The sequence below is a fragment of the Hibiscus syriacus genome, unplaced genomic scaffold (assembly GCF_006381635.1).
Source record: "Hibiscus syriacus cultivar Baekdansim isolate YM2019G1 unplaced genomic scaffold, ASM638163v2 tig00111409_pilon, whole genome shotgun sequence".
Lineage (NCBI taxonomy): Eukaryota > Viridiplantae > Streptophyta > Magnoliopsida > Malvales > Malvaceae > Hibiscus > Hibiscus syriacus.
In genome coordinates, this window is record NW_024063086.1 from 2513522 (window position 1) to 2529533 (window position 16012).

General features: G+C 34.1%; 1 pseudogene; it reads left to right on the forward strand.

Moving 5' to 3' along the window:
• Positions 1-15578, forward strand: part of LOC120162845 — a 28842-nt pseudogene extending 13264 nt beyond the window's left edge.
• Positions 15579-16012: the final 434 nt, after the last annotated feature.

Consider the following 16012-nt stretch of genomic DNA (forward strand, 5'->3'; position numbering starts at 1 on the left):
TATTTTCACTAAAGATTTGAAGTATGAATAATTTCGTCTGTAAGATATACGTACGTTATTCAAGACAATAATTTAAAGATAGTAGCTTTTCTCTAATTATTTACTTGCACATAAGTTGGCAAACAGAATCTGAACTGCCTAAAATTTGTACCCACTTATTTCATATTTTTCTTATTAATTGCTCATAGGGATCATCGACACACTTGCTTTAAATCATCAATTTTATACTAAACAAAATTGTAAATATTCTTCCTCTTGGATTTTTAGGAGCTTTTGATGATGAAGAAGCTGCTGCAAGAGCTTATGATTTAGCTGCACTTAAGTATTGGGAGACATCCACTTTCACCATTTTTCCTGTATGTCTAATATTATCTCATCGTCTCATTTAACAAATAGGATTGCCTAAATATCAACTGATCGCATGAACCAAGAAACTTTGGTGATAAAGAAATTGTTTTTGTACCTTGAGGTTCCGGATTCGAGTACCATGAATGTTAGGTGCGTGAATACTCAATGTCAATGGTTGAGAGTGTTAACATATACTATCTTGAATTTACCCCAAATTATAGGAAAACTCAACTAACTCTGCTTAATATTAAATTAAAGCAAAAGGGTATGTGAAGCCCTAGTACTTTTCAAAAAAAATATTAATTTGGCCCTTTGAACCAATAGTTTCTATCGTTAACCATTACGGTGCTGACGTGACAGTCTGTAGTGGCTGGTAACGTGGCAGATGGGCTAAATTGGTTTTCTGGTCGAGTTTGAGGGTCAAATTAAGTTTTTTTAATGTTCAACAACTTATTTGATTTTTCAGGAAAAAATCATTTTATATTTTCAATTTTAAATTTGAACTATACAAATATAGAAATTTGATTCCTTTGAAAAATTGGATAATTTGGATTATGGATGATCAGCTAAAACTGAAGGTACAAAGGGTATAAAATGTTTAAAGATTGGGACGAAAGAAATAAAAGAATTTATATAAATCGGTTGGAAACAATTAAAAACATAAGGTTAATATCATTTATTTCTTTGAGTATTGGATATTAATTTACTTGACATTATTATTATAATTAAAAAAATAAGTATTTATATGTATTTAAATTTATTATTTTTTAACTTAAAGGTTGAGATTTAAAAATAATTGAAGTATCATAATTAAAAAAAAAAGTATTCCGAGCAAGTATATTTGATCGGATTTTCATATTTCCTTAGTAATTTAATTTTTAAAATTATTAAATATATATATATATATAATTAGTAATCTAATTTTTATTTTTTAATATTTTTAATATTTAATTTTTCTATATTTGTATAGTTTAATTTTAAAATCTAAAATATTTTTTCTAAAAAATCAAATAAGTCCTTAAACTTTAAAAAAAATTAATTTAACCCTCGAACTCGACCAAAAAATCAATTTAGCCCATTTGCTACATCATCTGCCACTAGGGATGGAAAACGGGTAATTTTGTGGATTCTGCACCGTACCCGCTCCAATTGGGGCGGGGATGGGTATAACTTTTGTTGGTAGTGGGTGGGTGTGGATTTAGAAAGTGGTACCCGTCACGGGTAGTGGGCGGGTGATGGGTTTGAGACCTTACCCGCCCCTCATACGCCCACCCCGCCCACTAAATATCCATTAAATTTTGGACCATTATGAATTTAGGTATAATTTTAGAGACTAATTTATAAATCTTAATATTGTATAATAAGATATAATTTATAATTTAACCAAATATTAGGGATAAGTTTATGAATCAATTTTTTTCTTTCAAACCTCTCGTGCTTTGCTTGGTGGTTACTGTGCCAAGATTCCGGTAGTTCTTCTTCTCTAAGTTTCAAACTCTTATCTCCAGCTCATTCAGGTACGCCTTCTTCCTCTTCTTTACTCTGGTCTCCTTTGCGGGTAGTAGAGTTGTATATCACCTTATACACAAATCCAAAACCACCTTCCCCAATCTTGTTTGTTGCATCAAAGTTGTTTGTAGCCGCTTTAATTTGTCGTAAGGTGAATACTCTGGTTTTCAGATCTAATCCTCTTAGTTATGTTCAAGATACGAGGCCAATAGTCAATACTCCGTTATTTTGATTTTGATATTCTGCTGAATCTAAGAGCATTCGTATATTGATTTTGATTTTTAAGAAACAAATTATTTGTACGTATATTGAATTATCGATTTTGGTAATCTTCTGAATTTAAGTGCATTCACACATTCTGCTGATTTTGAAAATTATGAATAATTTATGCATTATAATTTGTATAATCATGCATTTAAAAACAAAAACATCTTGAAAAAAAGCCCAAAACCAATACAACTTAGATTTGATATTCATTTTCCCTTGTAAATTCGTAACCCTAATTTAGGATTGTACAAACTGGTAAGGTGTTCCCATGCCTTAACTACAGACTTCTTATACGATAGCTCAGGATGAATAAGCCATGCCCACGCCTTACGCGAAAACCTCCTTTGGTCTTCGAATATAGCCCAATTTTTTTTGGATAATCCGAACATAGTTTTTTATCGATCCGTATATGATCCGATAATCTAGAAAAAATTTTGGATACCCTATCCGAATTATCTAAAAATTGAAAAATGGATCAGATTTTTTTACACACCCTTAGCTGTCAAGCGGGTCTAGCCGGGTACGTCTCCAGTTGGGTATTGGGTGTGGGGATGGGTTTGAGAATGTACCCGCATAGGTGGGTATGGATTTGAAAATTTTTTCCCATCATGGGTGGTGGGCGGGTGGTGAATTGGAAAATATTAGGTGGCTATGGGGATGAGAGAGGGGGTGTCTGCACCCGACCCGCCCGTTTGCCATCCCTATCTACCACATCACCAACCATTGTGGACCACCACTTTAGCACCATAACGGTCAATGACGGAAATTGTTGGTCAAAGGTCCACATTGAGTTTATTTCCTAAGTTTGAGGGCCATATTGGGTGCAAAAAGATGACGAGGGCCACATTGATTTTTTTAAAAGTACGAGGGTCTCATATACCCTTTTGCCTTAAATTAACAATGATTTTATATATAATAAGTTAGATATAAAACCATTGTTCAAGGACCTATTTGATGTTTTAGTGACCAATTTGTTATTTTTGAAACATCAATAGGGAAAATAGAAACTTACTCAAATATTAGTGACCATTTGTGTAATTTACCTTTTTGGATTTTATAAATTCACTTGTGACAGTTAACTTGCAGTGACCACGTCTTAATTAAACAAAAACGAAAGTGGTCAAATCTTATGTTTTTTGAATTCGGTGAGGGAAAGTGTACAAAACATAAATGACAGTGATCAATCATGTAATTTACCCTAAATTAAATTGGTAAATAAACAACTAATGTAGCTCACTTTTTGATGTCTGCAACTATCAGATTATGAAAAGGAGATTGAAATAATGCAAACCCTCACAAAATAGAAGTACTTGGCCTCATTAGTAATGTTAGATTTTTACCTATCAATTACAAACTGATATATATAATTGTCCATCTTTGATGAAATCAACTGGAATTTCTTTATTACAGAAAGATCTATGGGTCTTCAAGAGGTGTATCCAAGTACACGGGAGAGGCAAGGTACTTTTCTCATAAATATAGTTTTCAATAATTGTTTTGTTATAACATAACAATTCAAAATGAAAATAAAATAAAATAAAACTTGAATTAATATCGAAAAGGTATATATTAAAGTAAAAAATTTGAATATTGATAGAATATCGAACTTGAAACTAGTTGAGGCCTACAGTTGTCGGAACCGTCTTTCGGTTGGGCCCGAAATTTGACTTCGACTTAGGAAAATGGATTGGAGTCGCCATTGATCATTTATTTTAAAACAAATGGGTTGATTTCATACCTTAGTTCTTACCTGATCTGCGTCATACCAAAGATATGTCAGATTCAGGAGTCAGTTACAGTCAAGGAAGGGTTAGCACCCTTGAACTGCCCTTTCGGTACTACGTAATTTTCAGTTGTCTTTAATTAAGAAAATTGAAAGTTCAAATTAAACGGTAAAAATACGATCCATACCACTGATCGATTTGAAATAGTACATTTAAAAAGTCGATAAACGCGTTAGATAGTAAAGAATGAAAATAAATAAAACAAAGAAATTTAAAGAAAACCAATGAAATAAAGAAAATAAAAAGAAATACAGAAAATAAAAAATAAAGTAAAAAATGAATAAGATAAATAAAATAAATAAAATGAAATAATAATAATAATAATAATAATAATATATACATAATAAATAAATAAATAAATACATAAAACAAATATAAACGAGAGAAAAAAATAAGATGAAGTTAAAGAAAAAAAATAAAAATAAAAGAAAAGAAAAAAATAAATAAAGTAAAGTAAAAATGTATAAAAATAAGTAGAATAGAAAAATAATAATAATAATACTAAAATATTGATAAAAGAGTAATAAAAGAAGGAAATGATAAAGACATGAGAGTATAAGGATACTAAAAAAATAAATAAATAAATAATATATATATATATATATCAGAATAAGTACAAAACAAATATACCTAATAGATATTTAAAAAAAATTACCCCCATCACTTCACCGAAAGTGGGAGACTTTGGTCAGACAAAACAAAAATGGGGGCCCATGTAATATATATATATATATAAATATATATATAGTGTAAGATTTAAAAACAAATAGATAAATACTAAAAGAAGAATAAAAAACAAACACATGTATAAAAATAATTATGAAACCGAATCAAGAAGAAAAAATAATAAAATATATAATAAATAAAATATATATATATATATTATATTAAATAATATAAACAGGGAAAAAAATGAAATTAATTGAAACTAAGAATAATAATAATAAAATATGTGTAAGTGACTAAACTGGAAGAAAATAAAAATATAGGGTTGAATTTAAAAAGGAAACATTTGATTTTGGGACCAAATTAAAAGGGGAATTTAACGTGAAAATTGAATTTTGGGTCAGAATGATGATTTTAAAAACACGGGGGACCAAAAGGGTGATTTACCCACTTCCCTCAAAAACACGCGGATCCCCTAAGGGATCCGCTCGGGTCATCAGGTCGGGTTTATGGGCCATATAAAGGCTAACCTTTGGCCTAAAACATTTCCATTCCTCATTTCTTAAAACGCAGTCCCTCACCTTTTATGTTTTCTCTCATCTATTCATTAACAAGATGAACATGCCACTGCTTTCTTCAGAAATAAGCCACACTCTGCCTCACCGACCGTTGTTCATTGGCGGCAAAACACGAAAAAAAAAATATTTTTAAAAAGTTTTTTTCTCCTCTACTCGAAAACAAAGTTTGTTTTTTCAAAAACGCCTCGGAAATGCGTAGATCTAGGAAAAATGTTTCGACCACCACCCCCTCTTTTCATCGGCGGTTGGGTCGTACACTCAAAGAAGACAACATCCAAGCCAAGAATCGGAAAGGGTAAGCCTTTTTACCTTTGTTTCCTCTCAAAATATTGAAAAGAAATACTTCGATCGTTCTGTTTTTTTTTTTTACTATAGTTTGCTCGTAACTTTGCTTGTATTTCGTATCAAAATCGTCCCCCTTACATATTGAATTTGCATGTATATATAGTCAAAAAAATTACTATTTTTAGATTACACGTTGAGTCCTATTTGAACTAAAGTTCTTCTATTTGTTGCTTGGTTGCCTGTTCTTCGCGTGGTGTTGGTGATGGAGTAACGTTCGCCGGAAGAATCAAAGAGGTAGGCGTGAGGCGTGGGCTGTTGACCATGCGACGCTGGGGTGAGAAAAGTTTGAAACCCTAGGTTTTCAAACTGGGTCGGGCTCCAGGAGCTCCAGCGGGTTCGGGTCTCTATTGCTGGGTAGTTGGGTGTTGGGTCAACGTGGTGGGTTTGCTGTACTGGGCTTGGCTTTGTAATGATTTCAGGCTGAATATTCAGGCCTGCAATATGTAATGAAAAATAAATTACTGGTGATAAAATATATGTTATCTAATTATAATATATAATATGTGTATATTATGTAATATAATACACATACAACATATATTATAAATAATAACACATAAATCATGTAAATGCCACATGGACGAAAATGAGTGTCTACAGCTACCCCTCTTTGTCCTTTTTCGTGGAATAAAAAATAAGACAAAGATAAAAGGACACAAATTTTTGTTCGGTGGAGTTGAAAATTGATTCCGATAGTTCAATTAAGAATAACTCTCTGAGTTGCGAATAACTCCTCCGTCGCAAAGTCGAGTCCATCTTGAAATGATATGGATTTAAAGCCACATTTCGAGATTTGAATCGGGATGTGGCTTCTCGTTGCCAAATTGTAGTCAAATTCGGTCTTCTTCTCAGTTTAAAGACCTCGTAAAAAATTTGACTGGAAAGTAGTTCCTTGGCTCCACCATGTGGTTTATAGACCCTCGAGCTGAATGAAATCAAACTTGAAAGCTCTTCGTTGACAGATAGCTTTTCTCAACTTAAGCTATGCTGTCGAAAAATGGTTTCTTGTCACTAAGGCACGACTAACCCAGGTCTTCTTTTTGACTTGAAAACCTCAACTGCAACCGGACAGTAATGTGATTGATGTGTCATCGAGCTGAATGGAATCGAACTCGAATGTCTTTAATGAAAGATAACCCTTCTAGCCTTGAGTTATATTGTAAATGATGTCCCTCAAAGCTGAGTGTAATCAAACTCGGGGGTCTTTGGCAGATAGCCCTTCTAGCCTTGAGCTATACTACAAATGATGTGCCTTTGAGCTGAGTGTAATCGAAATCAAAGGTGTTTGTTGACAGATAACCCTTCTAGCCTTGAGTTATGTTGTAAATGATGTGCCCTCAAAGCTAAGTGTAATTGAACTCGAAGGTCTTTTGTTGGCAGACCCTTCTAGCCTTGAGTTATGTTGCAAATGATGTGCCTTGGAGCTGAGCGTAGTCGAACTCGAAGGTCTTTTATTGGCAGATAGCCCTCCTCGCCTTGAGCTATACTGCAAATGTTGTGCCTTTGAGCTAAGTGTAATCGAACTCAAAGGTCTTTCTTGGTTGATAACCCTTCTAGCCTTGAGTTATACTACAAATGATATCCCTTGGAGCTAAGCGTAGTCAAACTCGAAGGTATTTTGTTGGCAAATATCCCTTTTTGCCTTGAGCTATGTTACAAATAATGTGCCTTGGAGTTGAGCGTAGTCGAACTTGAAGGTCTTTTGTTGGCAGATAACCCTTCTTGCCTTAAGTTATGCTGCAAATAGTTTCTTTAAAAAATGGCTTCCCTTCACGGGTCTAAGCCGGTCATAATTCTTCAGGTGGTTTCTTTGAGTGGGTCTAAACCAAGTAATATGATTTTCGGATGACTCCCCTTCACGGGAAAGCCCACTGATAAATTCTGTCAGCCAGATATCTTTCGTCGTGGAATTGAAATTTGGCTTGAAAAGGTTAACTGGAAACATGCTACTCGTTATTGAGTTAAGCTGATCTGGATTCGTTCTGAATTAGCTCTCGAACCCATCTGAAATTGATTATGAGATCTGTAGATATGTCAAGTCGGTTGAGGTTTAGCTTCTCATTGCTGAGTCAAGCAACCACCATCGATATTTCAAAGAGCTTTCAAATCAAGTATCTTTCGTCATGAGGTCGAAACTTGACTCTGAAAGCTGCAAAAAATTATGGATGTGAAAAATGATAAATGTAATGCTCTTAAGTATGTCTAAGATGCATGCAACATGAATGAGTTATGTTTTATCTCTTGGATGGAGTCTCGTGCTTTGTCTGTCAGTGTGGTCCTTGGAATCGATCGTGCCCAATTTTCTTCTCGAGCTTTGGCTTTACAGACCTTTCATATTTGAGATTGTCCTGTTTGAAAATGTTTTCTTCTTTTTATTGTTTTAGGAGGGAAAAAGATAAAAATTCTGTAAAATATTGCTTATTAATTCAAGTTCGCAATCGTATCATTATAAACATGAGTTCAAAGAAAATCCAAATAATCAATAGCTCTTTTAATGCTTTCAAAGTTATATCTCTTTGACAAATATTCGAGTGGATGAGTTGGCTTTAGGTTAACCTAAGGTTTCAGCCATCAAAAATGTCATTTTTCCGGTTATTGCAACCTGTTTTTTCTTTGGCTTGGCATTTTAATTAGATGTGGACAAAATGATGCAACTAGCATTATCAATTACTAGACCTTCTATTTCGATTCTAAGATATCTTCCATTTGTTCAAGTTTTGTAAGCTCCTTTAACAAAGGTAGTGCAGAAATATTGGTCTAAATATGAAATTCTTGAGTGCTCGTGTGAATTTGACTATAACAGGTGTTCCTTAACTCCCTTAGTCCATTTTTACCAAAACTCCTTATTTAAATTTTCCATTGTCTGGCTAGCTGAATCCATAAAGTCAGGGCGTTTAACCAATTGCTCTAGAGGGACATCTTAATATCATTGTATAGATATTATAATCACTTTTATCAGGCTAGCTGAATATTATCCATAAAGTTAGGGCGTTTAACCAATTGCTCTAGAGGGACAACTCAAGCTTTATTGTATATTATAATCACCTTTATCAGGCTAGCTAAATCTTATCCATAAAGCCGGACGTTTAACCAATTTCTTTAGAGGGACAACTCAAGCTTTATTGTATATATATAATATTATAATATGGGTATACGGGGTCCAATTTCTTAAGTTTGTCAAGAAGAACCTGTTATAGTCTAGGTGTTTTTTAAAGTCAAGGAACCTCATCTTTAGATTTCAATTTCCAAGCAACTGATCTAAACTATATTCACCTACTCGACTATTCCATCTGTAAAGATCATGATCATCATCAAACGTCTTAAACAAAAAGTATAGTAATTGTCACATAAAAAAGATGCCCCATGTTGTCCGCACCTATGTACATCTAAATACCAAGCCTTATTAAGGGAGAAGGCTATATTGGTTATTTTTAAGAGAATGGTACGGTGTTTGAGTGTATCTTCTGGGTAAGGTCAAAGTCCTTTGTTTTATTAGCTTTTAATCATGTTACTTTGTCAAAGATCTGTAACTCTGAATCATTTACAGAGTTTTAAATTCAGTTGATATTCAAAGAATTGCAAGTTTGCAAATGTGATTCATTGCTAGCCATCTTTAAATGTCCTTACAAAAACTTGAGAAAAATGAAAAAAAAAACAAATTCAAACAAGGTGACTCAAATGATGAAATGATCTTCCTCACTTGGATGCCCCCAAGTTGTTAAAGTCGATCCAGTTCTGGTTACACATCTTTTGTACGACTCTCTTGAATGTGTAACAGTTCTCAATAGAGTGTCCTGGGACACTGCTGTGATATTCACAATAAGCATTCTCATCATACCACTTGGGGTATGGGGGCTTCATGGGTTCCACCGGATATGGTGACACTACGTGGGTATCAAGAAATTACCGGTAAAGCTCTTTGTAGGTCATGGGAATAGGGTCGAAATGTTCCCTTTCCTTCCGGGGTTCTATGAAATCTTGTTTAGAAGTACATAACAGTACAGAAGCATTTGATTTTGGGCTGGAGATTGTAACACCTTTATTGACGTGGTGGATGTTGTTAATTTCTCCATCCCTCTCCCTCATAGGAAGTTTCTTACTGGCTTTCACATCCTTAATCTTGCCTTGTTTTATGGATGAATTGATCATTTTTTCGGCCATAACAAAGTCTGAAAAGCTTTCTAATGTGGTCGCAACCAGGTGTCCAAAGTATGGAGCCTTCAAGGTCTGTACAAAAAGTTTTTGGGTTTCCTTTTCATCCAAAGGTGGATGAAATTGTACAGCCAAATCCCACCATTTCTGTGCGTATTACCTGAAAGTCTCGTTATGCTTCTTTTCCATGCTTTGTAACATAACTCGATCTGGCCTCATGTCATTGACATGCTTGTATTGTTCCAGAAATAACTTGGCCAAGTCCTTCCAAGTCTTGATATGGGATCAATTTAACTGGTTGTACCACCGGATGGCTGAGCCCGACAGACTCTCCTGGAAGCAGTGTATCAAGAGTTGGTTGTTTCCTCTATATCCTGTCATCTTTCGACAGAACATGGTGATGTGAGCGGATGGGCAACTGTTTCCATCGAACTTTTGCATTACAGGGACTTAAATTTCAGATGAAGAACCAAGTTCAGGACTATACTGAGTTCCGCGACATTGACTCCATGGTAGTCATGGTCTCCTTTAACTACCTTCATTTGGTCCTCCAATTGCTTGATTTTCTTCTCAATCTTCTTTGATTTGTTCTCTTCGTCTGAATTTGGTATATAGTAATAACCTGGATTGTTCTTAGGGTTAAACACAACAGACGAGGGCTTCCCTTTTTCAGAAGATGAGTCCCCTTGAAGTTCTGGTAAGATTTTAGGTGAGACAACCACTTGCGGGGTAGGTGGTATAGTTACCCCTTCCGGTGAACCTGCCCCAGGTGCACTCGTTTGATGTAGACCAGATAACTTGGCTATAATTTGATCGACCAAGGACTCTTGGCTCTTTGCGATTGCATCTAGAGTACTTCGACTGCTTTGGTTTATCTTGTCTTCCAACTCTATCTGGAGCTTCAACATGTTCTCCTCGATCTGAGCAATTTTGGCTTCCATATTCTTCTTTTTCAAGTGGGTGTTATACGGATGAGGTGTGTCCAACACTTAAGGTGGTGTATCCAGTATTTGTTCCTTTGATGAGACATTCTTCTGTTAGTTAATGCGAATGCAAAGAAAAGAACAAAATACAAAATATGTCTAAATGCATGATGCATGAAATGTTCGAGACATTGATCCAAAAATGTGTTTGTTATTATAAATAATCCTTATTGGGACAAAAGTGTTATGTCTTAAGAGACAAAAAACATTTTGATGGTATAGATCTCGAACCGCTCCTGACAAGTTGATTCGTCTTCCGTCTTTTTCTGTCACCGGTTGAATATCCTGTTGAACCGTTCCTGCTCCTTTGGCTAAACTGTGCAAGTGACAAGCTTCTTGCCCAAACAAGGTCTTGAAGGACTGCATCTCCGGCTTTCACTCTCTGCTAAGCCTGTTCCTAACGAAAGTGTCATTGAAGTCCTTCATCGATAGGAACTATATGAAGCTTGCTTCTTGAATTTATCAATAGAGGCCAGTCGTCTTTGAAGGAGCTCTCCAGGTCAATAATCTTTTCTTGTCTTGTCCCTGCAACTTTTTTCAGCTCAAAAAGTTGATCGTTGGTGCGCTCGGTGTAAATCCCGATCTATTCTGAGTCTTTTCTGACCAAAGCCAGACTTCTGAGTTTTTTATCTCTTGTATTATAACCCCTTTGTCCATTAATGCAAATTATTTATGTTTAACGAACACATTTTTGGTGGATCAACACCTCTTTTGAATTATGCAAATGATGAAAATAAAATAAAAGAGAACAAAAAATGAAAAGAGTTAGTGATATAAAGATAATAATCAAAACAATCATGAAAATAAAAGTCATACCCCACATGCTTTATTATTCCTACCCGGACATGATCTCTATCCCACATGTTGATTTTGAACCAGTCCTAATCGCATAAATTTCTAGTTCACATACTTTGAATAGAAAATAAAGCAGGAAATTAACTCAAAATAGCCTAGGGTTTGAAATGAGGTTTTGGGGTGGGGCTCTAATTTTCCATAATCTCCTGGTTTAGGTTCTAAAAAATGGTACCCGAGTTCTCCTTGCTGGTGCCCCCTTGGGCTTGCCAGACCCTTAGTTCTAAACCCATTACGAGCTTGTGTGGACTAAGTTAAACTCGAGAGGAAGCATTCCCTTATGCCCATACAGTGAATAAATTCACATGAAGACATAAGGTATATGAATCCCGAAGGCTACTTGCTAGGCCCGCACGGTGAATAAATTCACACGAAGGCGTCACTTTTACCCCCACTTAAATAGGGTTCAGAGCTCAGGTATAGAGCCTTAGATGAAAAACAAGTTTGGAAAGCTGAAATCATTAGAAAACGGTCAGTACAACTATTTACTCGAAAATATAATCAAAAGTAAGCAATAAAGATTGAAATGTTACCTTAAAGTTTAAACTTACCTTTTTGCTAAAAAGACAACTGGAAATTACCTTAGCGTGACTCATTTACCTATCCCCAGCGGAGTCACCAAGCTGTCGGAACCGTCTTTCGGTTGGGCCCGGAATTGGGCTTCAACTTAGGAAAATGGATTGGAGTCACCACCGATCATTTATTTTAAAATAAATGGGTTGATCGAACACCTTATTTCTTACCTGATCTGTGTCTTACCAAAGATATGTCGGATTCGAGAGTCGGTTACAGTCAAGGAAGGGTTAGCACCCTTGAACTCCCTTTCGGTACTACATAATTTACAGTTGTCTTTAATTAAGAAAATTGAAAGTTCAAATTAAACGGTAAAAATACGATCTCAAATTACTTACCACTGATCGATTTGAAAGCGTACCCTTAAAAAGTCAAGAAACGCGTTAGATAGGAAAGAATAAAAATAAATCAAACAAAGAAAGTTAAAAAAACCAATGATATAAAGAAAATAAAAAGAGATACAGAAAATAAAAAATAAAGTAAAAAAATGAATAAGATAAATAAAATAAAATGAAATAATAATAATAATAATAATAATATACACAATAAATAAATAAATAAAAATAAGAAGAAAATAAAAATAAATAAATACATAAAACAAATATAAAGGAGAGAAAAAAAGATGAAAATAAAAATAAAAATAAAAATAAAATAAAAGGAAATAAATAAATAAATAAATAAAATAAAAGTAAAAATGTATAAAAATAAGTAGAATAAAATAATAATAATAATAATAATACTAAAAATATTGATAAAAGAGTAATAAAAAAAAGGAAATGATAAAGACAAGAGAGTAGAAGGATAATAATAAATAAATAAATATATACATATATAACAGAATAAGTACAAAACAAATATACTTAATAAATATTTAAAAAAAATTAACTCCATCACTTCATCAAAAGTGGGGGGACTTTGGTAAGACAAAACAAAAATGGGGGCCATGTAATATATATATATATATATATAATATAAGATTTAAAAAACAAATAGATAAATAGTAAAAGAAGAACAAAAAAAAAACACATGTATAAAAATAATTATGAAACCGAATCAAGAAGAAAAAATCATAATAAAAAATATAAAATATATATATATATATATATATATATATATACTATATTAAATAAAATAAACAGGAAAAAACGAAATTAATTGAAACTAATAATAAATAATAATAATAATAATAATAATAATAATAATATGTGTAAGTGACTAAACTAGAAGAAAATGAAAATATAGGGTCGAATTTAAAAGGAAACATGTGATTTTGGGATCAAATTAAAATGGGAATTTAACGTGAAAATTGAATTTTGGGTCATAATGATGCTTTTAAAAACACAGGGGACCAAAAGGGTGATTTACCCATTTCTGTCAAAAACACGTGGATCCCCTAAGGGATCCGCTCGGGTCATTGAGTCGAGTTTATAAGCCATATAAAGGCCAATCTTTGGCCTAAAACATTTCCATTCCTCATTTCTTAAAACGCACCCCCTCCCCCTTTATGTTTTCTTTCATTTGTTCATCAACAAGATGAACACGCCGTCGCTTTCTCCAGAAATAGACCACACGCCGCCTCGTCGGCCGCCGTTCATCGGCGGCGAAACACAAATTTTTTTTTTTAAAAGTTGTTTTTCTCCTCTACACGAAAACAAAGTTTGTTTTTTCAAAAACGTCTCGAAAATGCGTAGATCTAGGAAAAAAGTTTCGACCACCACCCCCTCCTTTCATCGGTGGTTGGGTCGTACACTCAAAGAAGACAACATGCAAGCCAAGAATCGAAAAGGGTAAGTCTTTTTACCTTTGTTTCCTCTCAAAATATTGCAAAGAAATGCTTCGACCGTTCTGTTTTTTTTTTTTTTGCTATAGTTTGCTCGTAACTTTGCTTGTATTTCGTATCAAAATCCTCCCCCTTACATGTTGATTTTGCATGTATTTATAGTCTAAAAAAATACTAATTATATATTACACTTTGAGTCCTATTTGAACTAAAGTTCTTCTATTTGTTGCTTGGTTGCCCGTTCTTCGCGTGATGTTGGTGATGGAGTAACTTTTTCCGGAAGAATCGGAGAGGTAGGCGTGAAGCATGGGCTATTCACCATGCGGAGCTGGGGTGAGAAAAGTTTGAAACCATAGGGTTTCAAACCGGGTTGGGCTCCAGGAGCTCCAGCGGGTTCGGGTTTCTACTGTTGGGTAGTTGGGTCCTGGGTCTGCGTGGTGGGTTTGGTGTACTAGGCTTGGATTTGTAATGATTTCAGGCTGAATATTCAGGCTTGCAATATGTAATGAAAAATAAATTAGTGGTAATAAAATATATGTTATCTAATTATAATATATAATATGTGTATATTATGTAATATAATACACATACAACATATATTATAAATAATAACACATAAATCATGTAAATGCCACATGGACAGAAATGAGTGTCTACAACAGTTAAGCAGTTTCCTTAAGGCAGATTTTTGACCTCGCCTTGGTGCTCGAAATCTTTTGGTCTTCTGTCTCCTAGGATACAACAATAATATGATCAACGCACAGTAGCACAACTTGCGAGATCACGAACTATATCTTGTTAGAGACTATCACTGTAAACAAGAGAAGAAGAAAACAAATTTTTAGCTGTGCGAAACCTAATAGGTTTATATGGTGTTTATAGAGTTTCACATAGGGAAGAATTGAAAACAATATATCACAATTATTTGATTCTCCATCTTTCCTCTTAGAAAATATGTCTCAAAGTTTTAAATTTATCACAATTTTTCCAACATGTTTTTTTAATGCCAACTGACTTATAATAACAACATGCAGGCACCACAACAATGGAAGATGGGAAGCAAGAATAGGGAGAGGAGAGTCTTTGGAAACAAATATCTCTACCTTGGCACTTACGGTAAGTCTGATATCCGACGTATTCAGACATGTGTATACGACGAATAAAATACTCGCAACCGACACTCGCACTTGTGTTCGAATGATTAAAAGAGTTGGTATCGTTTATAGGCACCCAAGAAGAGGCTGCTAGAGCTTATGACATTGCAGCAATTGAATACAGATGGATGAATGCAGTGACCAACTTTGATTTAAGTAACTACATCGGATGGTTAAAGCCTAATGAATCACTGCCAATGGCGGCTGAAGCTGAGGCAGTAACATCACCAGGCCAATGCAGTACCCCAAGGGAGGACTATAAGGTCTCAGTCAACCACTTCTTTGCTGCAGATTACTTGAATTCTTCATCAAATGAAGAATTTCTTGAAAGCAGCAAAATCCATGTGATTAACTCAAATAACAAGCGCTCATGAACTACTGCACTGGGCTTGCTCCTTCGATCTTCTGTATTTCGAGAACTGATTGAAAAGAATGTTGCACACATGGCTGAGCTGAAAGCTAGTACAGATAAAGAGGATGAATTCAAGAACGAACAATTATCAGGTGCTGATGATGTGCTTTCTAGGTTGTTTTATGATGGAATTGCTACTGAATTGCAAGAAAGAGAGCCCTCTTTCATTTTATGATCTGCCAAAAACAACACCAACAACAAGTGTAGAATTTATATCTATAATCTTATATTACAAGATATGAATATATTATTCAAAATTTTCAAGTTTAACTTTGTATTTGGAAAAAAATTAAGTACCACATTCTTATTTACATGGAGCGAATGTAATATTTGGTTGAGAATTTTTGTAATAAATAGGGGAAGGGATATAACTCCTATTGTAGTGTAAAATTATTCCATTCTTTTATTATTTGCTTTGTTTGAAAGGAATGAATAACTATATGGTGTAAAGTTTGTTTGAACATTTACTACTTGTTTTATTAACTTGTATGATTCTTTTAAAATTTGAAGAATTTTTTAATAGTCTGGATGATTATAAGATAGTCTATGTTTAAATTTTTTGTAATTAATTGACAATGCATACAGATCTTGCAGATGAAACTACTCGAA